General features: G+C 42.2%; 1 long non-coding RNA gene across 1 annotated transcript in view; it reads left to right on the plus strand.

Annotated features, from left to right (window-relative positions):
• LOC102151041 (uncharacterized) overlaps positions 1 to 27719 on the plus strand; it is a 55800-nt gene extending 28081 nt beyond the window's left edge. The window contains exons 4-6 of the long non-coding RNA XR_290328.3: positions 21841 to 22299; positions 26466 to 26553; positions 27316 to 27719. This is a non-coding gene — a long non-coding RNA (uncharacterized lncRNA). The remainder of the gene's footprint in view (positions 1 to 21840; positions 22300 to 26465; positions 26554 to 27315) is intronic.
• The last annotated feature ends 227 nt before the right edge of the window (positions 27720 to 27946 follow it).

Raw genomic sequence — 27946 nt, forward strand, 5'->3', positions numbered from 1 at the left:
CTTTGGATGGAGGCTCATCTCCAATTCCTCACACCATTTCTGAGAAGCCAGGAAGCTGGCGCACTGGTACCTTTCCAGGTTAAAGTATAACATCCTCAGGAGAAAACTGTAGAAAGAGAAGGCCCCTTGAGCTTCCAGAGCAAGATGGTTGGGCAGGCTCAGAAATCTGCACTTGGTAAGCAGGATGTTTTAGGATTTTTGCTTTCTCCTTTGTGCTCCTTTTGTACTTTAATTTTTTTGATAAGCCCAGCCAGGCTTAGTTGTGCTAAGGATAGCCAGAGACAGAAGATTTTGTCCCCATTTGTGCTGGAGCATTCAAGGGGATGCAGCCATTTCTGGGGGCAGGGTGGCGGCAGAGGAATTTTCCATGAGCAAGTCCCAGAGGGAAAGTAAAACCCTGACAGGTGATATTGGATCCACTTGGTGAATTATTTCTTCCTGCCTGGAGCTTCATCTTCTAGAGCAAAACCTTGGCTGTTTTAATAAGAGAAGTGATAACAGCAATAGGATATAAGCCTGAGGTCTGGTAGAACGCAACACCTGTGCCACATACAACCATGGCAGTGCATGGAAATCACCCACTGGCATATATTTCAGGCCCTGGTTATGTGACCAGAAATGAAGAAAACTCAAAGGTGGTATTATTAATATACATATGAATTATTTGCCATCTCCTATTTGCAATAAAAGTTGAGAAATACAATTACAAATATTCCTCGTGAGATTGTATGCTAATATTAACTTCTTATAATCCTTGAATAAGTGCAGGATAGGTTTTTCCAAGCAGTTCAGTGTGCAAGTTTATTGGCAACTATGTGTGAAATGCTCATTTCCAGGGATCAATTACAAGTGATGAATTCTGTGTCTGTAATAGGCTTTGTCATAGCCATTGTTTCACTCGCCTCTAACTAGCTAGCCCTCATGGTGTCACTCTGATGACCAGGGAGCAAACAGGAAAAATGAATCATCAATCAATTTAATGCTATCCTTTTCTTTCACACAAAAACCTCCACTCAGCTGATGATGACTGACATAAAAACTAAATCCATCTACTTTATCACTCCTCTCCAAAAGGACATGTCTGAGAGGCACGGAGGAGAAAATATGTAGGATTAGTCTTACCTTTAGTCACTGGTCTGCTGTTGTGCTAAGAATCTATCCACTTGGGGGAAGACAATCAACTGTGAGAATATTCCTGCTGCAATTTGGTGCACGTTGAGCATCAAATGTAGAGATGTGAATCATAAGTAGGATCTTTGGGAGTAATATTCTTGGAATATCCTGTTTAATATTATGGAAAACATCTTAAAATAAGGACTGAGAACATGGGTTGGCCATTCACTCACTCATTCATTCATTGAACAAATATATATTGAATACACATTACATCTCAAATGTATGCCCAACACTGAGGACATAGTGATGTGCAAGACAAAAAAAGCAAATTCTTGCCTTCATGGAGCTTACAATCTGGTGGTGAAGACAGACATTTAATAAGTAAACAAGTAAGATAAACATTACCAGAGGGGAAGCATAGAGAACATATCACTCCACCATGACGGTCCATGGCGGTGGTAGTGAGTGATATCAGGGCCCTTTCTGAGGAAGAGATGTTTCAGATACCATACAAAGGGTGGGTAGGATTTAGATAAATGGACATGGGGGCAAAAGACAGAAAGGTATATGTGTGAGCCCCAGGGCAAGAGGGGACAGGCGACATTTCTGAAACTGAAATAAGATATGAATGGCTGGTGCAGAGAAAACAAGGGGGAGAATGGCACATAATGACCCTGGAGAGATTGGAAGGAGTCAGATCCCAGACAGCCCTGTCAATCATGATGAGAAATCTATAATTACGCAAAAAGAAATGGGGAAACAGAGAATTCTAAACACAGAATGGAATGCTTTAGAAAGATCTCTCTGTGTGCAGCAAGAATGATTAGAAGGGTCTAAGACCAGAGGCATGGGGTCCAGTTAGGAGGTGAGTACAGCAGTCCAAGTGAGAGACAATGGGTGTTTGGACTAGAATGGGAGCTGTAGATACTTAGAGAAATGGTCAAGTTCAACAGATACCCAGAGATAGAACCCACAGCACTTACTGATTGATTAGATGGAAGGAGAAGTGAGGGCAGAGAAGGAATCAAGGATGACTCCCAGGCTTCTGGCTTAAACAGTGGGGTGGATGGTGATGCTCTCACTGAACCAGGGTACACTGGAGGAGGAGCAGGTTTGGGGAGTTGGAAGAATATGAACAATTGTAGTTGTGGAAATGTTGACTTTAAAATACTTAGAGAACATCCAAATAGAGATGTCCAGTAGACACTTTGATATATGGCTCTGGTGCTCAACAGAAGCAAGGCTGCATATCTATTCCACTTTTATCTCCAGTCTTCTACTCATTTAAACAAAGAAACATGTTATAGACAATGCCTCTGGAAAATGACTCATGAATTATAAAAGTAGAGGTTAAAAGATACCTTAGCAGGTTAAAATTCAACCTCTGGGAAATTATCCCAAAGAAATTATCCAGAGAAAGAGAAAACCATGTACATTGAATTCTGGTTTCTAATAGCAAAAAATTGGAAAAATGTTCATACCCAACAAAAGGAGCTGGTTAAATAAATTATAGTATACCAACAAAATAGAATATTGTACAATTACTAAAAACAGTAATTATGGATATCTTATAGCAGCTTAGAAAAATGCTTCGTCATTTAAAGCTAAACAGCAAGATTCAAAAATCTATTTATGCTATGATTATAATTTTGTAAAAAGGATCATACATGGACAACTCCTTGGGTCTTGAACAAAGAAAGAGTGGACTTGCTTAGTGATGGAATTATGGTGATTTTTTTTATTTGTTAAAATGTTGTTTTTAAAGTAAACATGCTAAGCAAGTAAGATAAATATTGTTTTTGTTTTTGAAGCCAATGAGTTTCTATCTTAGATCATTGTAGGCAGTGTCTTGCTGAGTTGGGGACAAGGAGTTCAATAGTTGTGCACATCTCAACGGACTTTTTAAACAAGGATCTTGTCTCCCAGGTCAGCCCACATTACTCAGGAGTTTCATTTCTGAGCGTGTCCTAGTTTTTCCACCAAAAAAGAAGTCTGAGCTCATTGGATGACACGTGAGTCTCCATGGAATCCCTGTGGATTCCATCCTTCAGGACCAGATCTTTCTTCCCAATCGCTTTCCAATCTCTGGAGACTGGGAAATTGAACACATAATTGACTTCTTCTCATTCTTTTTCCTCTGCTTCTGACCTGCCTCGGGAACCTAGTAAGAATTAATGGTCAAATGGCCAAAACAGGTTCTCTTCTGTTTTGTTCAATGTTTTCAACATCTGCCTCATAACAAAGGCCCCTCAGTGAATAACTGCAAATGATCATAAAGATGAGGTACCAACGGTTTCCAAAGAAGAGGTGCTCCGTAGATACCGGATGCCTATTGTTACCGTTCTTGTCTATTCAATTATGCTCTTGGCAATCCACAAGGGATTCGAGGGGCTTTGCTCACAGGGGAATCTTGTGTGATGACAGTACCAGCAACAGCTGAGCCAGAATGCAAACCTCCTGGGTCAGACGTCATCCTGAAATAGGTTGTGAGCAAGATAGCTGTACAGGCAGGATCCTTTGTTTTTCAAAAAAGAGAAACTAAGCCTGGGAACTAGTATGGAAAATGAACTCTGATGGCAATGTACAGGGAGGACAGATTTCATGCTTTTGAAATAAGCTGGGCTATGTGGCAAAGAAATCAATGCCAATGAAATAATGGAACATAAACCCTCAGAGGTAAAAGAGCTCTTTTTATTCTGGGAAGAAAAAACAAAACCAAGCAAAAATGGATTTAAAATGTCCTTGTAGTGTGTTTATGACAAATGGAGAATTAAGCAGATTGGCTGGGTGGGTTTGCTTGAAAGAGATAAAATGGCTGAATGTTCAGCCGCTCCTGTTTTTCTCTAAGGCAGCCAACGAGAAGGGTGCAATGAATGCCACAGTGGGGTGGCCAGGTGAGGGGGGAGCTCAACAATGGAGCCAGGCAGAGCATTGCTGCAAGCAGAATTCCTGTTCCAACTGCTCTCTTCCTCGTGTTGGGAGCGCTTTCACTTGTCTTCCTAGGATGTGATGTTCCTGTGGGAAGTTTTGAGATCTCATGTCTGTTAGGATTGCCTGCAATGCCCTCATATAATAGCTGCCTGGGTTTGTGATTTACAGTTGGCAAAGGGATGGTTTAGTGTTTTTGTGAATGCCCAATAGCCTTATTATATTTTTAACTTTTTGTTTTGAAATCAATTTAATGTTAAAAGTTGCAAAGATAGTCCAGAGAGTTCCCATCCGCCTTTCCCTAATGTTGACACCTATTATAGCCATGGTATATTTTTCATAACACAGAAATTCACATTGGGACAGACATTATTCAGATTTCACCAGTTTCCACTAAAGTCCTTTTTGTGTTCCAGGATCCGATTCAGGATGCTGCGTTGCATTCAGTTGTCTGGTCTCCTTATCTTTTCCAATCTGTGATAGTTTCTCAGTCTCTCTCTGTTTTTCGTGACCTTGATACTTTTAAAGAGTACTTGGTCAAGTGTTTTGTGGAATGTCCCTCAATTCGCATTTGATCTTTTCTCATGATTAAACATATAGATTTGGGGGAAGCATGCCATTGAGGTGAAATGCCCTTCTTTCCAGGAGATAGCAACATGATATCATCATGACTTACTACTGGAGATGTTAACCTTGACTGGGTTAAGGTGGAATCTTCCAGGTCTCTCCACTGTAAAGTCACTGTTCTTCCCTTTCCACACTCTATTCCTTCGAAGAGAGACATTAAGTCCAGCCCACCTCCTCCCGCAGGGGAGGAGGAGGAGTCAGAAGCATCAAAGAGTTTGTGGACATATGCTCAAACCACCACAGTAATTAATAAATCTTTTAGGGGAGTTACTTTGAATCCGAATAGTTTTATTATTTTAAAATTAGATTTCCTTTTTTTCCTGATCACAAAAGTATAAAACAGAAAACAGAAATCTTGCCAATCTCATGGACAAAAACCCAAATCTCACCAATCACAATGTGTGTGTGTGTGTGTGTGTGTGTGTGTGTGTGTGGTGTGTATGTTTACTATTTGGTAACTGACTTCCTAAATTTGGGATGTTGAAAATGTACTTTGATGCACAGTTATATTCAGGAAGACCATATAGTATGATATGACTCATTCATTGTCCAGCCCCTGCCAAGAATGGGTGCCTAAGATCAATACCATTACCAGAGGCTTAAAAATATATAGGCTTCTAATATAAAACCACGCAATGGAGCAAAAATCATCAAGATTGAGGTTGTATGTGCTGAGATGGGATTCGAGTCAGGGGCAAGGAGCAATCCTCTAGACCCCAAGCATGACAACCTCACCTTCACCTCTTGACCTCTAAGGCAGAGACCAAAGCCACAAACCTTCCACAGTGAAAACTGAGACATTTAGATGTTCTAGAAGGCCAGCTTAAATCTCATTCAAAAGTGTTTGATTTTCACTGACTGAAAGAAAATTCAAATACTTTCCTCATCATTTTAAGAGCCCTCACCTGGGGGTGGGGACAGCCCAGCCGGTAACAATTAGGACTCATTCCATAAATGCCATGTCTTAAAAGAATCATAATTTGAATATTTTTTCTAATATGAAGAATGTCCCAGAAATATTATAGTGAAAGATGCAGGAAAAAATTAGCTGGTGTAGAGGTTACAAGCACCTTATCAAATTTACATTGAATGTCAGTCAGTCCTAAAAGAAGTCTAGAGTCCTGTTGCCGTCACAGCGTGGAGTATAAAGAAGTTTTAAAAGCTTGTAGGTGGCACAGGTGGTCCTTCCACTGTCTCCCTTTTACTTTTCTTAAACTGACTGGCAGGTCAGTTGTATTGAGGGTCAAGGAAAATACGTAAAGTCAATATTGCAACCCCTAAGAGATCTGTTTTTCTTTCTTTCTTTTTTTTACTGTTGCTCTATATTGATTGGCAGAAATTTGGATTTCTCTCTCTCTGTCTCTCTCTTCTCTTGCTCTTCCTCCCTGGTTCCCCCTCTTCAGAACTCCAGACAAGGTTAAGGAGTAACAAAACAATACTTACGTCATCGAAGACATTTGGTAAGTGAATAAACAACTCTCTGTGCCTAGAATTAACACCATGTTGATTTTGATGGAAATATTAGACTCCCAACACGTTAAAAAAGAAAATGCTAGCCATTTCTTTTGTCAAAATCCTTAGAGTGGATGAGCTTCGGGGTAATCACCAAGAACCATGTAGGCGACATCTGAGTGGTTGCCACAGCACATGAGAATCACCTGGAGGCTGTTTAACCCAGAGATTGCTGGGCTCCATTACCAGAGTCTCTGATTCAGTAGGCTCTGGGTGGGACCCAAGAAGTTGCATTTCTAGCAAGTTCCTAGGTTATGCTGATGCTTTTGGCCCAAGACCACAATTTGAGCTGCCTTCTATAGACCGAGCTATTTGCGTAGATTATTTTCTGCACAGGTTGCACTGCTGACTAAGTGGATATGATGAACTAATAATGCAACACCAGGAGAAAACAAAATTCAGTCTGTCTCGCTACAATTTCCCTCTAATTAACATCTGCTCTCTCTTGGGCTCTCTTAAAAAATATTTTGATGTTTGTATTTGTAACCACCCCCAAAATGAGCTTGATGCAGAAGTTCATTCAATTGCCAAACATTTTGTTTGTGATGAGAAAGGATCTTCCTCCTTTTTCTAAGTTGAGAGATGTTTGGTTTTGTCTGGGGTGGTGGCTCGAGCAGGCGTTTCTTTCTCACTGGCATCTGGCAGGCTGCACTGGCCCGGAATTTTTGGATCTTTTCTCACATTTTACCCTTCAGAGTCATGAGGTTATAGAGCCTGGGGCTTGCTTTGTGTTTCAGGGATCTTTGACAATTGAAACTGTAGCTCTTTTAGTCTCTGATGAAAATCTGTGACTTTTGGAAGTCATAAAGTCATCAAATGAAATAGTTTTGGATATACTACCAACCTTGGCTTTCTTCAGGGATGTGATCGAAGCCTTATCAATTCTCCAACTTGAGAATTCCAAATATAGTCTGCGCCCCTTCATTCTCACCTCAGTGGGCCACTCTGGAATGTAGCTTCAGGGAAACAAGCCAAAACAAACCCAAAAACACCTTAAGAAAGCAGTATAAAGAGTTCAGAAGAAACAGAAAGTGAGAGCCAAAGAGGTTTTCTGGAATATATCACTGGTGACCAGAAAAGAAGGGGAAAATGAAATAGTGCAAGACATTGAATGATTCCTTGCTCGCTGGATGGTTACTTTTAGAGGGAGTTGCAAACAGGGGCTTGAAATGGAAAGGGCTAAATTATATCCTTACACTTTAGTGCATAAGCAAAAACGATGCCCATTTTGGCAACAGAAATAGCTGGTATGGAGCCAAGAGCAAGGTTCATTATGGGTCTGGGCTGGCTAGTGCCCAGCGTAACTCATCAAGCATGTAAAGCTGAGGCCGGCAGTTGGTCAGACAAGTAAGAACAGGACCGAGCTTAGAGACTCCTGACTGAGGCGGCCGGCAAGGGTGGGGAGAGGATTAACTTTATTGAGCACTCACCGTGAGCCTGCTTGGGTTAGGAGTGCATGTGTGTGTGTTGAGAGGTGCGGTGGGGTGAGGTTAGAGAGGTACTTCAGAGAAAAAAACAAGCAACGGCATGTTGCCAGATAAAATACAGGACACCTGGTTAAATTTGAATTTCAGGTAAACAGTGAATCTTTGGGACATCCTTACACTAAAAAAGTATTTGTTGTTTATCTGAAATTTAACTGGATGTCCTTTATTTTTATTTGCTAAATTTGGCAGCCCTAAATTCAGGAGGCTCAGGTCAGATAAAGCAGGTGGGCAGCATCCTAGCTGAGGTGGGCCACGCAGCACTCACGGTTTCCGCTCAGGAGGCAGGCTTGCTGTGGAGTGCTACGGAGGCCCTTGGTCAGTGGGGGAATCAGGGCACCCACTTTCACCAGGTCTGGGGTGAAAGGTGTAGACAACACTTATGTGTCCAGCCAGACTTTGGCCTGACCTGATTATGGACTGAACAGTAATCTTGAAACCCTTCACACTTTTCTAGTGCTTGTGTGTGTGTGTGTGAAAGCAAGAGAAGGGGCCAAGGTGTGACCTCAGGCAGAGACTCTAAGAGTGACTTCTCCTTAGCTAGCTAGTAAGTGTGACCTACTGGGGGAAGCAGGGGAGAGGAAACTAATGGCATCTACTCTGGGCCAGGCAGTTTTTATTTGCTCTGTATTTCTTTTCACAACAGCCACCAGGAAATAGAGCAGTGGCAGTGCCTAGCAGCCCGCCAGCACCCTAGTCCTTATGAGAGCTGTCTCACTTCTCTCTCCTCCCTGGCCCCCATGAACACATCCAAAGCCTGGACTTGGCAGCTCAGGTTTCCACATGAATCTTATTATCTAAACTGAGCCTGAAGCCTTGGAATGGGACAGAGAGACTGAGCCCCTTCATTGTGAGAAGAAAAGTTAGAAGGTCATATGGACTCAGAAGATTGGTCTGCTCTTTTAGGTGGCCAGACTGACCAGTGCATGCTGTTCATTCTGCAGAGAAAGCCAGTACACAGAGGGAGCAGGAGAATGTGAAAGAGAGAAGCAGAGGAGGAGAGAGACAGAGACAGACAGAGATAAACTATTGGCAGATGCACAGTTCAGCGTCCTTCTTACTACTGGCCTGGCAGAAACACAACTCCTTTATAATTCATTTCAATTTTGTTTTTTTACTCTGAATGGCTTCTTGTTCCTCACAACTAGTGTGCTGTAAACTAGTCATTATTATCAACTCTCCTTTCCAGCACATCACATAGCAGATAAAGGATAGACTCTGAAATTGACCCCAATGTGGCCAACTGCAACAGTCCCTGCTCTGCCTGCTTCTGCTGTGACTGCTCTCTCTGAAGCACCCCACTGAGTCCACTTCTGTCGTGGCAGATGATGGGTGTCAGGTGTTTCATCTTCCTCTTTGCGTGGACCACAAAAGTAGCAAAGATTTACCCAGAGGCAGAGATCTGGGATGTGAAGGAAACAGGTGCTCAGGTCAAATACTTGAAAGCGGAAGTCTGGGCTGGGCTTGTCTAGTAGGTGAGACCAGGCTCTCCGAGCCACATGGCCTCCAGAAAAGCCAGAGGTGTTAGCGAAGGCATGGATGACTTGGGTCTGGTCCTCAGGCTCCTGAAGGCTCAGAAGGTTTAAGTGAGGCGGCAGCAAGGTCAGTGAAGTCAAAGATAGAATGGTTCCCAAATGGTGCCATTGACTGCACAGGCCCCCAGGATACAGTGAGGACACCAGGCTGAAATCATTTCTGCACTCAAGAACTTACAGTTTAGTGGGGAAGGGCATTAGAAACAAACAACTATAACTAAAAATTAACTAATGCCAGTGATTCTTGTGCCATGGAGGAGAAGTTCTGACTATAATGAGAGAAGGGATAATGCAGTCACCCAGAGCTTAGTGTGACCCAGCCTAAGAGGGAGCCGTGGCCTCCCCCAAAGCAACATACAGACCCTTCAAATCATGGGCTCAGAATTTGTCTTGAAGGTTGGGAGATCCACTCGTAGGGTAAACTAGTAGGAAGGGAGAAGGGGTAGATAAAAGCTAAATTTTGTAGGTTCCTCTTGGATTTCATTTTTCCAACCCATCCTTGATGGTGAAGTGTTTGACTAGCATGTTGATGAAGTCACTGAAAGTAAATTATTCACAGTTCACCTGAAGACTAAATTGCTGAATGATCAAATTACTAAAATTGGTCAGATACATTCCTTAAGTGGATCTGGAACAGTTTGTCACAGCCATTTTGCGGACGTGGGCAAAGATGGGGCAGAAAATGAAGAGAAGAAATAGAGAGAAGCAGGGGTAAAGGATCTCAATTTAGAAGGGTGGCAAACTGTATTTAAGGGAAATATTCTATTTGTGCATAAAACTTCTACCCTTCAAAATGTCCTGGGCATTTAAGATGTGAAATCCATAGGAAATTGACATTCAACTTAGAAGAGTCTGACTGACGTCATAGCTAAATGTTAAAGTAACAGCCTCAGAGAATCCATGGCTAAACCAGTTTTGTGGCTAGGTCTCTCAGCAAATAGATGATTTGAGGAATTGATTTTTGGCAAATTGGTTAATCAGAGTGGTGGCTTTCAAAAATGTGGTGACTCTGAAGACTGTCTGGTTTCCATTTGATTTGATCCATTTACTTGTCAGGACTCTTCCTTTCCAGGACGGAAACTCAAAATGGCTTTGGCAAAAATAGTAATTTACTGGAAGTATTTGGGAGTAGCCTATGCAATTGAAGGAAGGGTCAGACAGCTAAGGGGGAAGGGCAGAACTGCAGTGCGTCCTCAGGAGCAGCTGGCCCAGGGACTGGCTGCCCTACTACTGGTGCTTCTGCCATGAGGCCGCTGCTAGGCCCTGCGCCTCACATCCCAGAGCTCCCACCCCTGAAGCGGGACCAATTCTCTGCCCAGTTTTGGTTTGAAAATTGCAGAGAAGTTCTCTGATTGGCCCGCCTGAGAATAGTGCCCAAGAGCAGGGTGAGGCAGAGTTCCCAGAAGAGGAGCATGATGCAGATAGACAAAAGACATGTCCCTTACAGGCCTCGTGAGAAGCTGGGAAAGTCATCCTTGTCTTTTACACCCACAGTGCAGTTCTTGTTGATACAAAGGGACAAAACCAGCCAACTCCCCAAATGAACAGGGTCTCAAGTCTCTTGTCTCCACCTGTCACCCCTCCACCCTTCACTCTGAAGATGGCAGTCAGCTCAGCTCAGTGGACAGCAGGTGGGTACTGCTAGTGGAAAGAGAAAACCGGCTGGCCAGATTGGGCCCCACTTTGAACATGGCAACGGCTGTTTACTAAATTCCACAGGGGCTTCTTGCAAAGGGGATGAAAAGAGGGAGAGGGTCAGGGACACAGCTGAGGGGCTCTGTGGAGCTCACCAGGGCTCAGTGGGAATCGAGGCTGCCTAACCGCCTTGAGCCTGACCCAGGGAGTGGGCAGGTGTGCTGAGCACATAATGCCCTTGATCTCTAGGAGAAATGGTGAAGAACCAATCAGGCAGCAACCTCCTGCCAAGGACTCCATTAGCTGGCTCTGGTGGCTGCTTCTGAAGTGGCAGCCGCTGGCTCCGCTGGCTCTCTTGTTCACGGAGGACATATGGGCCAGGCAGGGATCAACCAGAGAACATCTGGCACAGGAACTAATCAAGCAGCCCCAATGACTAATTTAGGAGTGTTGCCTCTCCATTGTTCTTTCTGTGCCCCATGCAAAGGTCACCCAGTATAGCAGGCTCAGAGAAGCCGCTGACCCACCTTCGGCAGTCCCCAGGATCCAACTTATTTTCCTTCAAAAGGAATCGATAGCTCCTTCTTTGAGGGTAGAAACAGCAGCTACCTATCACTGAATCCTGAACTCTCCCATGCACAGATAGCCCCTCCTTGCCAGCCCCTAGGCACCCCTGTTTCTTATTAGCCATTTATCATCCTGCTGCGAAAGGCTCTCTCTCTTTTTAAAAACTCTACTGAATTCAAGTGCGACATGTTCTATTTCTGCAACTGAGCTTTTTCTCCTTTTGGTTCAGATAAAGGAAATAGCAAATATTAAAGAGCATGAGAGAAAGAGCATGCCTGGACCATTAATAGGCAAGATTGCCTGTAGTCCTGACTTTGGTGGTTAATATAATAGCTTCCAATGCTGGTAAAGATAGGGCTCAGCCTTGCCAGAAATGATCTTTAAATTAAATACCTATTTTCTTTTAAATTATCTTTAATGGCACAATACAACCATATAATTTTCAGCCTAAAAAGAAGGTTTGGTAGGAAATCTGATCTTACCCATAGTCTCTTTTTTGGGTCAGGATCACACAGCCGACAGCTTATTTGTAAAGTTCTCTACTGGAAATGATACACCCTTCCTTGAGAATTTATTCTAATGTGTTAAAGGTGTGCTGTGGAATAAGCGACGTCTTCTGTGTTTCACTGTGTGCATCCTAGCTCACTGATAGCACCCACCTGGCTGTCATAGTAGCAATGCCTCCTGCTTCACCTCCTTACCTGGTATCACACTCTCCTGGGACTGTGGGTGCCCAGAGTCATGGCTTGCAAGGGTTGACATTTCTAATGTTGGTCAGTCAAGATTACTCCTGCCTTGGAAACACCTAGAAATATCTCCTGATCCTATTCCCAGCAGAGAAAACATATTCCATTTCCAAAGTACTAAATTCCCAAGGGGAGCAAATCCTAGGTTTCCATATTGTTTTATCCTGCTGGCCCCAGGCAGCTCCTGGGTCCCAGGAGTGATTGTGGAGTTACCTTCTTGGTTATCTTTACTGGATTTCTTCATGGCAGCATAGCCCACCTCCCTCCTTTCACTGACATAGATGGCTATCCTTTATCAGGCAGACTGTTCTGGGCAGGTAGATGATCACTGGAGTGACAAGAGAGATGGAATCTAGTCCCAGCTCAGTCATGACCTTGCTGTGTGCTCAGAGACAATTTGTAACCTCTCTGGACTTCTGTATCTGTACCTGCTTTTAAGACATATTAATATAGATCTCATTTGGTTATCACATAAGTTGGGAGTGTCTAACAGACTCAGGGAAAGCTATCCTTCATAAGCAAGGTGAGGATAATGAACCAACATGTGTTTTGGAGGCCCTATATTCTAGTGTTCAGAGCATTCCACTGTGTCTTAGCTGTTCTAAGCTACTCAGAGACATATTCATTAATCAAGACTTCCAATGGATTCCTCCAGATTTCCTCAGAACTTGGCAAGAAGACAATGCAAGGCACTGTCTGGAGCTTGTTCCTCTTGGTTGCGTGACTACTCATTATGGCTGTCTAATGATGACAACATGATCATTTGTCTAGTAATTACAAAGCACTTTCATTTTACAGCCTCTATTAATGTTCCCAATAACCCTGTGGAATAAATACCATTTCCTCTATTTTATAGATGAAGAACCTGAGGTTTAGAAAGGTTAATGACTTATTACATGATGCTCAGCTACTAAGGGGTAGAGTTGGGATACAAAGCTGGGACTTCTGATTTCAAGTCTAATACTAGTTCCATCTTTCCAATGGTTTTCAAGCTGTTCACTCAAAGGTGCAGGTTTGGGGAAGTATCTCAGGGGCAAGGGAAGCTAAGCCAGTGGAGCTCAGACCTCCAATTCACTCAAAGCACCTCTATTTTTTTTCTGTTTTATATTTATAGGATTCCATGCTAAATTTGGCTTAGAACAAAATGTTTCCAGTGCTAAAAAACAAAGTTCGTGAGCCAGAACACTGTACCATATGTGTTGAAAATGAGACCCTTTATCAGTCACCTGCTTAGTACTCAGAGGTTTCTCCACTCTTGGTTCCGACAATCCCAGCTCAAAATCCTCTCTCCCAGAGAGGCTGGCTGCACATCCTCTTTCTGTTCTCAGTCCAGTGAGCCACATTCTGCTTTGGTGGATCTTTCGCAAGAGAAGTGTTCTGTGGGCCAAGGTAGTCGACACCAAACCAGGTGGTGTTCAGCTCAGATAGAGGCTCCATTCCTTTTCTTAGAAGAAATGAATCACATGTTCCAACTTGCCTCATAAAAAGAAAAAGACTAGTTTCCATTTTAATCAGATGAAATAATTACATGTCACACATCTTCTAAGCAGTTTAGTATTTGCTCTAACTGTCATGCTGACATTAGCATTCAAAGATGCTGCTTGCACTGTGTACAGATGTTGGGTTTGTAGATTGCCATGTTCCTTGTGGCCACAAGATGTCAGGCAAATATGGTCATGGGATGTAGGTGCAGGAAGGTGCCTTGGCTCCTGAAAATGCCATTGATGAGTTCATTAGCTGATTAAAATCCTTCCAATAAGCCTGTTGGAAGAGTCTAGGGAAAGTCTATGAAACGTGTCATATTGTTATCCTGTTGATGGAGGTACTGAACACCACTAGCTGATAATCAGATTAAGGTGAACAAATATTGATTGTACATGCTAGCACGATTAAATCTTGAATAATTAAAGGCCACTGAGTTTCCTAGTTTCTCTAGCCTGTGTTACCATGAGCAACACGTGCTGTATTTATGGAGTACCATGAATGAACATGACTATAGGAAAGAAGTAGGATCAGTTAGAGAAGCAATCTCCTTTGAAAGCTTCTGTTTGAAAATCTGATGAAATAAGGAAGTGAGTTTTAAGTTAACAACAATCATACAATTGTGGGACATTTTATAAACTGAAATATATTTAATTAAATGAAGCCGTATGTCTAAACACATGCATACATCTAATGTAGATTTGTTTACTCAGTGATTTGAATAATAGGTGTTGTTAATTAACAGCCTCTCTGACACCCCACACTCCCAATTTTTTTAGTCTCCTGAGTGACTTCCTATAGCAACTTTCTTGGGATCTGACTAAAGGAAGCAATAATGACAAGCAAAAGTCGGGACCAATCAATGGTGGATATTGAGTTCCGACAGAGGACCAGGTGCTGGTGAGGATGCAGAAGACCTGGAGGGCATGGTCTCCCTTCCTTCATTCCTTCTTCACTTCCTTCCTCCCTCCCTCCCTTCCTTCCTTCCTTCTCACTTATCTCCTTTCTCTGGTTTTCTGTCTTATGCTTCTTAATTTTTCAAACGCTCCTTACTGCTAAGCTATAAGATAGGGGGATGCACCTTTGCTGATTTACCTTTGAGAACATATTGGCCTCCTGCTACAAGCTAAACTTTGACCTGAGAAGATTCAAAGATAAATTTAAAAATGGTTCTCATCTTTCTGTCTTTCTGATGGAAGAGTATGGTCATGGAATAGACAAGCCAAAAATCAAATTACAGCAGTCTGGTGTTGGTGATGTAATCATGTCAATGTACTCTGGGTTGCACAGGCAAAGAATGATTAATTCTGCCTGGTCCTGAGGGCATCGTGGTCCTTCACAAAAATGGTGAGCCGGAGCTTACCAAGTGAACAGAGATGGGGCAGCCTGAAGAATTAGAACATGTGAAGGCCAGTGTGTTAGGGTACAGGCTAAGTGCTGGAACAAAGTACGGTGACTACAGTATGGTGACTTGAAAGAAGTCATGTCTCTCACATAACAGGCAAGGTGGGCAGGCAATCTGGTGGGGCAGCTTTGCTCTACCACGTCATTCAGGGACCAAGATCATGCCCATGTGTAGCTCCACAATCTTCTCAGATTGGTAGAGTATCAGCTGCCTTGCTACTAAGAGCAAGTTCCAGTCGTTGGAAGGCTAGAGAGAAGAGGGCCAGGGCAGGCTAGTTCATTTTAGTCAAGTGAGGCAGAAGTGGCACACTTCTCTTCCTCCTACTTTTCAATGGCTTTGAGAATAGATACATGGCCACATCTAGCTGTGGGGGGTAGGGAGATCCGGGGGAGGGAAACGTATTTTCAATAAGGTGAAAAAGTGAAGAACAAGCCATAGGTAACAACTAGCAGCCTGCCATAGCAAAGGAGTATGAGAGGGAATGCTGTGCTGCAGAATTTGTCCACGGTGGAGTGTAGCTGGATCGTGGCTGGTGTGGCTGGCAATGTGTCTGGTGGGGCCAGGACGTTGAGGATTTTGAATGCTACGTTACTGAAAAAATTTTAATGTGGTCAACATGCTGAGCTTTGTGTTGGGGGTTGATCACTCTTTTCCCTGGTGGCTGAGAGATCATTTGGTGTGGTTAGACGGGAGGCAGGCAGTCATGCAGGCCCAGGTGAGGGATGATGAGGGCTTCACTCAGGGGTGGGGGAGGGCTGAAGGTGAGGGTAGAGTAGATTTAAGAGACATTTCAGCAAGAATTTGAATTGAAACTGGCTGATGTTTCTACCAGCCACCGCAGTTGAAAAGTGCTAACAAACCATACTGACAGTGTTTCCATTATAGCAAAGCTTCTTCCACAGAGAACAGTCCCACCGCTCCCCCTCAGCGTTTACTAAATATGCACACTCTGGAAGTCAAAGCAGCATAGTGGGTCTTTACGGTTCACGAAGTTGGGTCTACATTCACTACTCATGTAATTCTCATGACAAGCTTGTGGGTTCAGAACCCTGAATGTGTTAGTACACTGAGATTGTATCTGCCACCCAGGGACTGAGGCATATAAACCAAGTTCACAGAGACTAACATAGATAACCCAGAACACCAATTTATTCATCCCTAGTGAGCAATGCAACTGGCAAGCAGACAGATGTCAAGTTGACCAGCTTTCATGGGAAGTCACATTGTTAGAAGATTGCTTTAGGGGTGGGATAGAACAGGGGAATTACGTCTTTGAGTATTAAATGGTGTTACGGTCTGATGGGTTGGTGTGTTCATCTCCCAGGTGGGATCATGGCTATCAGGGGAAGTAACTTCTTAGTAACTGATTAGGCATCTTTCCCCGGACATTTCCAAACTTGGAAACTCTGGAGTTTCCATCACCATATCCACACTATGGGACACGTATAATTACACTGCACACTTGGAGATTCTGATAAGAATAGTGTCCGTCAGCCCCGACTTGGGAACTAAGGGGAGTATATTTTATTCTGGAAATGTGCCAGAAGAGATCAAAGACTGATCTTCTACATTAGAAATTAGCAAGCTTTTTCTATGAAAAAGTAAATATTTTAGGTATTGTGGCCATATGACTTCTGTCATAACTACTCAACTCTGTAATTTTAGCACAAGAACAGCCATAGACAACATGTAAACAAATGTTCCAATAAGATTTTATTTACAAAAATTGGCAACAAGCTGGATTTGGTCCATGGGCCATAGTTGGCTGACCTCTCTGCCTGTCCTAAATTATCTCTTTGTTCACAAAATTTTTCTCCAAAGAGGATTCAATTCTACTGATTTTTTTCTACAAACTAAATCTTAATTGTGTTCAAGTTGACCCTTCCTGAGTTTGCACCCAGACCAACCTAGTTGGAATTTGAGACGTTTCTAAAGCTACAAGTCACAGAAAATCTCTTGGTTTACTTTCAGAGATGCTTGTCACATCCATCGTGTAGAAATCCACTACTTGAGTTCTCAGAAGCCAATCTTATTTTTCTCCAAGTTCCAGAGTAGCAACTCACTTTGTGTCTATTATAAAACCCATTTTAAAGATGAGCAATCCAAGTTAAAGTGATGCTAGTAAATGGCAGAGCAGAGATTGGATGCCAAATCATCACACTCCAGGTCCAGCATCCTTTCCACCCTGTCACATTTTCCTGGGCTTATTCTAACTCTGTAATTACATATAAAATTTAGACAAGAAGGTAAATCTATTTAGCTTAGTGTAATGGCAACAGGGAAATGTGGTAATATGGGTATGGTAGAAAATTATTAGGATTTGGAGGCTATAAAAAAAAAACTAAACTGAACTGTAAACCCAAGTTCACTGCCTAATATCCTCTTTAAATCTAGAGCAAATATGGCCTTTCTGGAACAAAGAAAAGAGGTGATTTTGTCATGGAAACTGAAGCAGGTTTATGTGACTGTGTGTTTGGATTTAATTTCTACACTTCATTAGGGACACGGTAGTGAACAATGTCTGCTTCCCACTGTACTGATGAGGAGACATGTGACCAGAAATACCTTTCAGACATCAGGGCTGGCCCCATGGCTGAGTGGTTAAGGTTGTGTGCTCTGCTTCAGGGGCCGGGGTTCGCCAGTTCAGATCCTGGGCACGGACCTACACACTGCTCATCAGGCCATGCTGTAGCGATGTCCCATGTAGAAGAACCAGAAGGTGAGCTAGAAGGAGGACCTACAACTAGGATGTACGACTATGTACTGGGGCTTTGGAGAGAAAAAATATATATATCCTTCAGAAATCTGTGAGTGGCTTCTGGGTGCTGCCAGGTTTGCAGACGAAATTCAGGAAAATGTTGATTCTAATGCCCCTCATTGTTACGGCAATTGTATTATAAATCGGGGGTCTTTCTTACGGCTAATGGCATTCGTCTGAAATCCTTCCTGACCCTGAACCCCACCCTATAGGCATCAACCATTCCATCTTCTCTGTAATTCTTGCTCTGATAAGACTTATAACACTTGATGAGCTTATCCATTTATAAGTCTCTTTCTCTGTCTCTTATGAGGCAACAATTAGGTTGAAGCTTTCTGCCTAGCACAGGGTCTGGGCCTTAATAGTCACTCTATAAATACTTGATAAGAGAAAGAAAGCATCCCAATGCAACATATTTTTCACCTTTGCTTTTTATATAAACTCTCCAAATAATGAGTATGTAGCAAGACTTGCCTCTTCTTTCCCATCTCCCACTTGATTCCATTCCATGTTCATACCTGGTGGGAAGCACACCTTTGCATTGAGTCTTGCCACATGACAAGCAATGTTTTAAGTGTTTTGCACATCTCACTCCTTTAACCTTCTCAATACTGCTCTAGACCCTATGGTGTGCCAGCTTTAAAATTAGCTTGGGTTTGGATTCTGCATTCTTTACTACTTAGCTGTGTGACTTCCTGTGTGACTCTCCGTGTCTCGCCTTCCTATTCTATGAAATCATCAGAAGAGTGATGGTACTCAACTCACAGGTTTCATGAACTTTAAATGAGATAGTACATGGAAGATGCTTAGCACATGCCTGGCACAGACTCAGAGCTCCATAGATTTTAGCTCTTAATATTATGCTTGAGAAATGATAGATATTAGCAAATGAGAATCTGTTTGTTTCAGATATTTTATGCTGAAGAATATAATTATCTAGCTAGCATCCTCCACTTCTGTAAATGGAGCCAGGAACACATCCCATAGACCACAGCCTTGTACCAACTATATGGAGTCAGGACCTTGAGGGGTAGAGAGACCTAAAAGAAAAACGAGGGAGAGAAAAAGGCAGGGCCTCCCTGTGAGCCCAAGGAGAGCAATAAAGATACTGTTTGCACCATTCTCTGGCCCCCCAGCATGTTCGTGATCAGCTAAGAGTAAGATTGGATTCTCTCTGGTATGGATTGTGTGGGCTTCCAGACATTGTGCAACATAATGGCACAAGATTACAAATGTCTTACTTAGCTGGCTAAGCAGTTGATCAATAGTTACTTATTGTGTGCCTAGCAAAGCACCATCCTGAAAGCCTGTGTCCCCTCCCTTAAAAATGGTCACACATAAGCTTTGTTATAATGCTAACAAAGGTGGGCTAGGAAGCGATTTCCAGGCAGTTCAAGAAGGGATGGGTTCCTGCCAGAAGTGACTCCAAGGTGTAGTCATGGGCATGAGGCAGACTGTGGAGAGGAAATGATGACAAGGCTAAGACATTTCACCGCCCAGAGGTCTTCTGACACATACCATTCAAATGGAAATGAAAACCATGACAAATTAAAGAAAATTAAAGGTTCTTCTCATTCCTTCCCTCTGCAAGATATGTTCTGTGGTGTATGGCCCAGTCAAACAGATCAGAGAGGTCAGCACTTTCCGCTTCCAAATATACATCAGAGTCATGTTAAGGAGGAAGCATGGTAAGCGCTTTTAGAGCCTGAACCACACTGCCCAGGCTCTGCGAGGAGACGGGTTAGCAACCCCACCCTTATGGTGGGGGCTTCCTACTCCATCTCTGTGCAGCTCCTTTCATCTCTACTCCTTCCAGCTCCAGTTCTTGTCAAACCTACGCTGCTTTCCTAGCCTGTATCTTCCAAGTGGAAAAATCACCTTCAATATCTTATGTGGGTATTGTCAGGAGGAAGCGCACTTCCCTCCTGGCTGTATAGTTGTCTGTTACAATACGTTATAAATCAATTATATTTCTACAAGAGGAAAGAAGACAGAAACAGGAAGGGAGAGGACAAGGCTTATCAGATGGAGTGCACGCCTGTTAGGAGAACCTGCACTGGAATGTTAACATGGATTAAACAGGAAAACCTGCTGCTGGCAAGGAAAGCTCAGGTGTCACCAGCTTTGACTGGGTGCTGAGGTGGCGTCTGCTGGGTGACTGCCTGGAGGTTGAAGGTGCACGCTGTCTCTGGCAGGGCAGGGACAAGCTCCAAGTGGTGCAACGCCCATGCTGCTTTGACAACGCATGCAGTTCTGGGGGAAATGGCTCCTGCAGGAGACAGTGCAGGATTAAGGGAACCCGGGATCCCATTGGGAATTATTTCCATGAGGGAAAGAACAGAGCAAAAGATATTTAAGTAACTCTGATAATGATAAAAGGTAACAGATTGAAAGACCGAAGTCCTCCCAAGAACCTCAGTATAGGAGCAATATCTACTGTGCATCCATCTTAACTCCTGCCTTCCATCTAAGGAAGTGTTCACTCATTCATTCATTCATTCAACACTTCCTATGTGCCCCTTGGGATATATCTTTGAAAGATAGGCAAAGGACAGATGATAAATAATAAACATATTAAATAAGTAAAGTTGATACTTTAGGAGATGATAAGTATTATGGCAAAAGACAGAAAAAATAAAGTAAGGGGACTGGTGGGGGTGGGGGTAGTTGACATTTTAAGTACAATGGACAGGGTGAGTCTTATGGGAAAGGATGCATTTAAGCGAGAACTGAAAGCTGTATAGAAACAGCCATGAGGCTATCTGGGAAAAGAGGGCTCCAGGCAGAGGAAACAGGTAGAGCCAAGGCAGGAGTGGGCCTTGCTGCTCTGAGGACCACAAGGGGGCTCTGTGCTGGAGCAGAGAGTGGAGTTGGGGGTGGGGCAGAAGACTGAGGGCCTCGTGGCATCTTGCCTCAAGCCCATTATGAGAACTTTGGTTTTTATGCTGATGGCATAAGGAGGGAATGGCAGCAGTTGTCCCTGAGAAAATGCTCTCTTTCCATCTGACATAGGACTTCTGAGATGCCAGCAAATCAAAGCTCTTGCTGCTACCGCAGTAGAGGACTTAGTATGCTATAGAGATCAAGGTGTGTGTGAGCTGAAAGCGGTCAAGTATCTTTAAGCAGGCTCAGAAAATTCCCTATAATGCAACAGCTTCTAAGCGTTCAACTCCAAATGGGATTTTCTTCTGCCTTGCAATTTTTTCCTTATATTTGTCCTAGAAATGAGTAGTGTAAAGAATAGTGAATTAGGAGAGAAGTCATGGCTCTGCCAACTCTGTCATGTTGGCTAGCCTTAGACTTGTCTTTTCCTTATATGTTAATGAGAATGATGGAACCCTACCCAGTTTACCTCACAGGGTGGGTGGATGTGAATATCACACAAGATAAGCTTGTAGAGGGGGAAGAGAGCGGGAAGTGGTATCTGAGCCCCTCACTGCTCCAGCTCCATTCTGGGAGCTTGATGTGGTTTATTTCTTCCAGTACAAGAAAACCTGTCGAATACTGAAAGATAAAATACAAAAATAGGTTTTTTTCTTTAAGTTGATGAAAATAATTGGGGTATCACTCTGAAGAGGGTTCTTTTTGTGTGATTTTGAGACTAGGGTCTAACCTAGGAATCCCAGGATTAAGATGAAAACAAGTAACTTCTTGTGTATTTTTACTAGAATGGAAATGGTGATTATATCCTAAAGAGTTAGCTCCTTAAAGATAAGGTCTTCTTTTTATTGACCTATTCATGCCTAATAACAGTGCCTTTATGAGATAATGAATAAATACGAATTGATAGAGAAATAATGAACACACAATAAATGAATAAAGAATGGTTGGATAGATGGATGGATGACCTAATGTTCATGATTCTCCATGGGTCTTAGTTTTTTGTTTGTTTGTTTGTTTTACATGACTTTGTCACTTAAGGAGGCCTCTCTGACTCGGGAAATTTTTTTTTACTTAAAGAATGAGAATTATAAAAATAAGTTCTAAATACACGGAAAAATGTACAGGAGATATTATAGCATCTGCTCCACTGATTTCATTCTAGGCAACACTGAAAATTGGACTTCAAGTTGAACTGAAGATGTGGCCAATGCTTTTCTCCCTCAGTGAAGTTCATCTTTTGAAGCCGTGATGAGAATGTGAAAGGCAGCACCTGGGTCCATTTCTACATGTGCAGAATGCTAGGAAATTTCCCCTATGTACCGCCTTCTTGCCTTCACTTCTTCCTCTTCAGCCTTTTTCTCCTCTTCCTTTAATTATTGAAATATGGTACTCTTTACTATAATAGCTGCCCCTTCCACAATACATCACCTTATTTTGCTTTTCCTGAAGACTCCCAGGTATCTGTCTGTTTGACCTGTTTCTTGCCCTGACCCCTGTCTCTTGCTCTGCTCCACTACAATTCCTCTCCATTCTTTATTCTCGTGTTCAGTTTTGCATGTTTAATCTCTTCCACTCCTTTCAGGTATCTCTCATAAAGGAGTTTCTGTTGGCTCACAACTTAGTAAGTTTTTATTTCAAGTGTGTGTGTTTTCTGTCTCCTTTTATTTTTAATTCTTAATGAGGAAGCTTTAATGTATTTTAGTAGATGATTGAGGAAAAAAGCCAGTCTAACCATCTCTGAGAAAAGGGTCAATATTATAAGTTTTTGAATTTACCCTATAAACTAAAAAGTAAGGCTTGTGTGGGTCTGAATGTGAAGAAAGCTTGGGGCTATATTTTTGAGACAACCTGGAATGAAAATGGGCCTCATTTTTGATGTTCCAATTAAATCAGGGGAGAATTATTGAGCTTTTCAGGCTCCTCTGAAGATCCTCTGTGTGCAGTCACACTCCTGGCCTGGGGTGGGAGGTGGGCAGTTAACCAGAGATGGTACCTGAGTAACGTGCATACTTGCTTATAATGACGAGTACCCTGAAGCATTATCAGTGATGAGCATTTTGATCTGTTTAAATCTTTGGGAACTTGAGAGCTGGAGATGAAGAAAAAATAAGTGAATCTGTTTCCAGACCAACCTACTTTCAGCCAAAGTCACATCTCAATCTTTTGTCATTTTCTTCCATCGTGTGGTTTTGCTTCCTCATTTAAGCTATCATTTCCAAAGACAGAAATGAACACCAAGTTAGGAAAGGTAGAATCGCATGGCCTCTGTGCATAATCCCTGGATTATGGTCCCAGGTGAGGGTAGAGTAGCTACACCAGAGAGGATGTGATGGATCCATTTGTTGCTTCAGTGAAACCAGAAGCGATGGAGAATATCCAGTGTAAGAGAGCTCTTATCCTTTGAGTATCTTGCTCCTATTTCCTTCTATTATCCTAGAGAGAGAATTCACAATTTCATAGCTGTATCCAAAAAAAAAGCGTAACAACCAACAGGTGAATGTGGGAAGTAAAGCACACAGGCATTTTGACCAAAAATGAGAAAGAAAATTTTAAAAACCAGGCAAATAAAGGACTAAGGGATGGAATAAAATATGTATAGTAGCTGTAGTTGTTTCTGGATAGGGGGCTCTTGGGAGACTTTTTATCTTTTAGTTCATCAGTATTTTCTCCAGTATTTTTTAAAAAACTATGTAATTGTGTAATTAAAAATAGTAAATTTTTTTTAAAAAAAGGAATGCAGTAAAAATTGTTGAAGTATCACTAACTTCTTACTAATGTCCAAGTGACTCCAGCAGTCTTAATCATTTGGAACAACACCTTTGTAACACATAGATGAGATTGAAGAATGCAGTTGCATGTTCTGATGCTAAGTGCATTGACTTTAGGGTAATCTGTGCAATTCTAAGACAGCTTGATTTATGAACTAATTAATGGTACACAACAAAAATACTTATAGAAACTTACTCTACCCTCAGCCTGAAAACCTCCAAACAACAGGAAAATGGGTTTTGCATGTTAGAAAATTAAATTCAATATATATTTATGAGGCCATTCAAAATGTGGAGTCCTTTCCTACTAAGTCCCGAGTAAGCAGAAAAGTCCATGTATCAAAACCTAATTGTGCCAGAGTCTAAGGCTTAGGGAATAAATTAAGTCTTAAGCTACAAAAGACATTGGACATTAATTCTAGATCTTATTATAGCTCTGATGATATGGGCATTAATAAATCCAACAGGAAGCAAGAAAAAGGCAAAACGACAAATAAGACATACCTATTGGTTTTCTTTGGCAAAATGTTGATTGTTGATAATTCATTTAAAGTTACGCAGACATTTCTGTGCGCTAGGGTCGTTGTTCCACCAGCTTGTTAATAGGGACTGAATAGAGTGTTGGATATTTCATAGATTTTTGGTGTCCACTTCTCGTTTCTGAGGTAGAGAGGGAGTCGAAAGGATTTAATACTATGTAAAACATTCAACATTCATCCCACAAACATTTACTGAGCACTTTGTATGATAAAGTGGTCTTGTAGGCTGTGGGTAAAATTTGATTGGCATTCAGAAGAAGGAGACAATATTTCAGGCTGGAAAGAGAATTGTCTTCAGAACTGGCCTTTGAAATATCTCTAGGACTTAAAAATACAAAAATGTGGTTTGGAAGGCTTGCAGGATAAAGAAGCAATATGCAAAGGCACAAAGGTGGGAAAATATGGGGCATGTAGTGGAAATAGTAAGGAACTTAATTGTGTGACACAGTAAGTTTCATGCAGGCACATAATGAAGATAACACTGGAAAGGTCATCGGAGCCAGATTATGGTTAAGCCAAAAAACTTGGACTTTATTTGGTCGACATGCTGTTATTGAACGAATTTTTATTGAGCACCAATTAGGCGCGTGGCCCTATGAATAGATATGCTACTTATTCTCAAGGAGATTGCAGTTTTCTGGGGGTAATATCGCCATGCAAAAAGCAATTTCAGTTCAAAATGAAAAATGTATGGTAATACAATAAATGCAGGGTCTCTGCAGATGCATTACCAGGGCATCTAATATATTCTTGAAGGGTCAGAAAAAGTTTATTGGATAGATGACCTTAACTCTGAGGTCTGAGAATTTAAACAAGAAAATATGGAACAAAGTCATCTTGTGTTTGAAAAAACTGGAATCATCTCAGGAAGGCTGGAACTTAGATTGTGAAAGGAAGATGAGAGTAGCTGAAGAAGAGCTTAGGTAGATAAGCAGGGAACAGACCATGAAAACGTTTGCAAGCTGTGGCAAACCTTTCTACTCACTGAAGTCTTGTTGCCCTCTTTATCTGGGCACATGGGGGACTATACTGCTATACTCCTTGAAATTAACCACAGCCATGTGATTTCCTTTGGTTAATAGAATGCATGTGGGAAGAAACATTTAATTATTGATGTTCAACTCTATGTCTAGTTCTGCTGTCAAGAAATTATAAAAACGTGTTGACATGGAAAAACAACATGGAGCCATCATGTGGAGGATGGTTTCCTTAGACAGTTATTTGAACCCATAGCAGACTTTGTGCGAATGAGAAATAAGGGCATTATTTTAAGGCAGTGAGTCATTCTGGATTGTATATTATTTTGGCAAATCCTAGCCTGTCCTCATTGATGCACAGGTCATAGTTAAGAGCATGGATTTTATTATGAGGTCGGTGAAGACTAATTGGAATGTTTTGGTTTTTTTTTAATAGTAGGGCAGTGGCACATGTGCTCAGAGCTTAAATTTGTTTAGTCCTCATTTCTCTCAATGTCTCTACAGCATTTAGTACCCTTTCCTTCAAGAAAGTCTGTGACACAGCAATACACCTTCCTATGCTCATTTTCTGTCCTCTCTTCCTTTCCTGCCCCCTAAATACATTATGGAGCTTCTGTTCTCAGCTCTCTTTTCTGGGTAGTCACTTTCTTCACTTCAACTACCACCTAGAATTAGGTGATTCCCAAGCCCTGAATGCTGTCTTGATTTCTTCAGTTGCAATTGGCTCATGGACTGAATTCTTCTTTCCTTCCCAACTCATTTCTCCTACCATATTTCTTATTTCTATTAAAGGCAACTTAGTTCGTCTAGTACATTAGTCTGGAAAACTTAGTCATGCTAGACTCTCCCCATAGTTTTCACAGCTAGTCATTCAACAAATCTTGTAGATTCAGTCATAATAATATTTCTCCTATATGTCATCTTTCTTCTAGTCCACTGCCAGTATCCTAATTCTCACTCTCATTAACTCTTGCCTTGATTATTGAACATATCTTTCCACTTTCCTATAAACTGAAATGAGACTGGTCTTTCAAAATTTCAGCCTCTAAAAGCACTCAACATGCTTCCTCCTTAATGTGACTCCGATGTATATTTGGAAGAACTTGCTGAATATTTAATTCCAGTTGATGTCTATATTTTGAGGTGATGTTGGCCAAGGCAGCATCTGAGGATGCATGGAATTTATCTCAGGAACATGTTTAGGGCCTGGCCTGGCTGAGGAGAAGGTAGGTCCTTGCCCTGTCATAATAGGGTGAGCACAGGGAAGGCACCATGTGCTATTTCCAGTCTTATGATTAGACTCGAGGAGCAAAGGGACCAATTTCCCTTACCTCCCCAGCCCTACCTGTGGGCACCAACAGGCAGTGCCTGACCACTGCAGGGCAAGGAGGAGCCCCTATACTGCTGTGGGATGATGGCTACACTTCCCCAAAATTAAGTCTTTAAGTCAATATCTATGCCTTCAGAATGTGAATGCATTTTCCCACCATACTATTTGTCCAGGGTTGGGCCAAAAGGCAAGAAATGAGATTTCACCAATGAAGATTTCAGGAGCACCCACTATCTATGAAGTACATCATTCTTCTGAAAGGTAAAGGTATTTTTTTATCCCACAAATTCTTGGCAGCCATGGCTGCAGGGGGTGAGGCTGAGCCCTGACTAGAGAATGCAGCTGCAATGATGCCTCTGTACACACTGGCCTCTCTGAACCTGCTCTGTTCTTAGGCAATTTAGGGAAACGGAAGCAGCTAACTAGTTGCCAGAGCTGGAGCACACCCTGTGACTTTCTAGGTCATTACTCCTGTGATAAATTGTTGCATTTAAGGGTTTCATCGGAATGTGTCCTCTTCATTAAAAGAGATATTACTAGGAGGATGTCATTATAGGGCCTCAGGAACAATAGATTCAAAGCCAGGTTTTTAGCCGAGTAAATCCTTGGTCCTACTTCTGCTGGGCATATATGACTAACTTTAGTTATTTTTACATAGCATGTGTCTATATCACCTTATAGCAGGGTACATCAAGTTGTGCCCTAAATATCACAAACGGCTTCCCAGAGAAACTCAGTAAGTACGTCTTAGGAGTCAGACTTGCTGACAAGGAGAGACACATATGACTTAGCGAAGAGCTAAAAGTCTGTGTGAGGACTGAACGTGCTGCTCAGAATCCTAATTGTAGGCTTAAACCTGGCTCTCTCACACGGGGAGAGTTTACTTGACCAAGAAAAGGAATGTTGTCTTGGAGAAGCAGGAGGCTTCTCTGGGAACCTTAACTACTCAGATTATAGGTCCAGATCTTTAGTGGAAAAACAGGTGTATAGGGACTTGCGTTTTTCTTTTTCTTTTCTTTTCAGGGACAGCTTATCTCATTGACCATTCACGACATCAGGCCACACAGAAAGCACATCTATTTGTTCACAAATATTTTCTGGTCTCCTCGAATGCCCTGGATGCTGTTCTGAGCACTGGAGATGGAATAGACAAGGAAACAAAGACCCTGATCTCAGGAAGTTTAAATTCCACTAGGGGAGTCAATGTAGCTAAATGAGCATACGTATGTAAACTTGTGTACACAGGCAGTGCTGAGTGACGCGAAGAAAAAGAAATCAGGGAAGAATAGAGTGAAAGGGGTGCAGTTTGGTCAAAATTCTCTTTGAGGAGATGACATCTGAGCAGGGACCTCAGTGAAGTGAGGCATAAATTGTATGGAAAACTAGGAGAAAAGTGTTCCAAGGCAAATAAAACATCAGATACAAAAGTCCTGAGATATGAATATTTGTGTATTTAAGGAACAAATACAGAGTCTAGAGAGAGAGCAGAATGAGTGCAGGGGGCAGTGGCGGGGATGAAGAGAGTTTTTCACAGCACTTATCATCCATGAGATATGGAATTTTTGGGGTTTTGCTGTTGTTCCTTGCCAGTCTCTCGTCTGTGGCAGCAGGGACTGTGTTATCTTCACCTCTGTACCTCCTGTGGTGGTAACCA

This window comes from Equus caballus, chromosome 5, assembly GCF_041296265.1.
Source record: "Equus caballus isolate H_3958 breed thoroughbred chromosome 5, TB-T2T, whole genome shotgun sequence".
NCBI classification, from domain to species: Eukaryota; Metazoa; Chordata; class Mammalia; order Perissodactyla; family Equidae; genus Equus; species Equus caballus.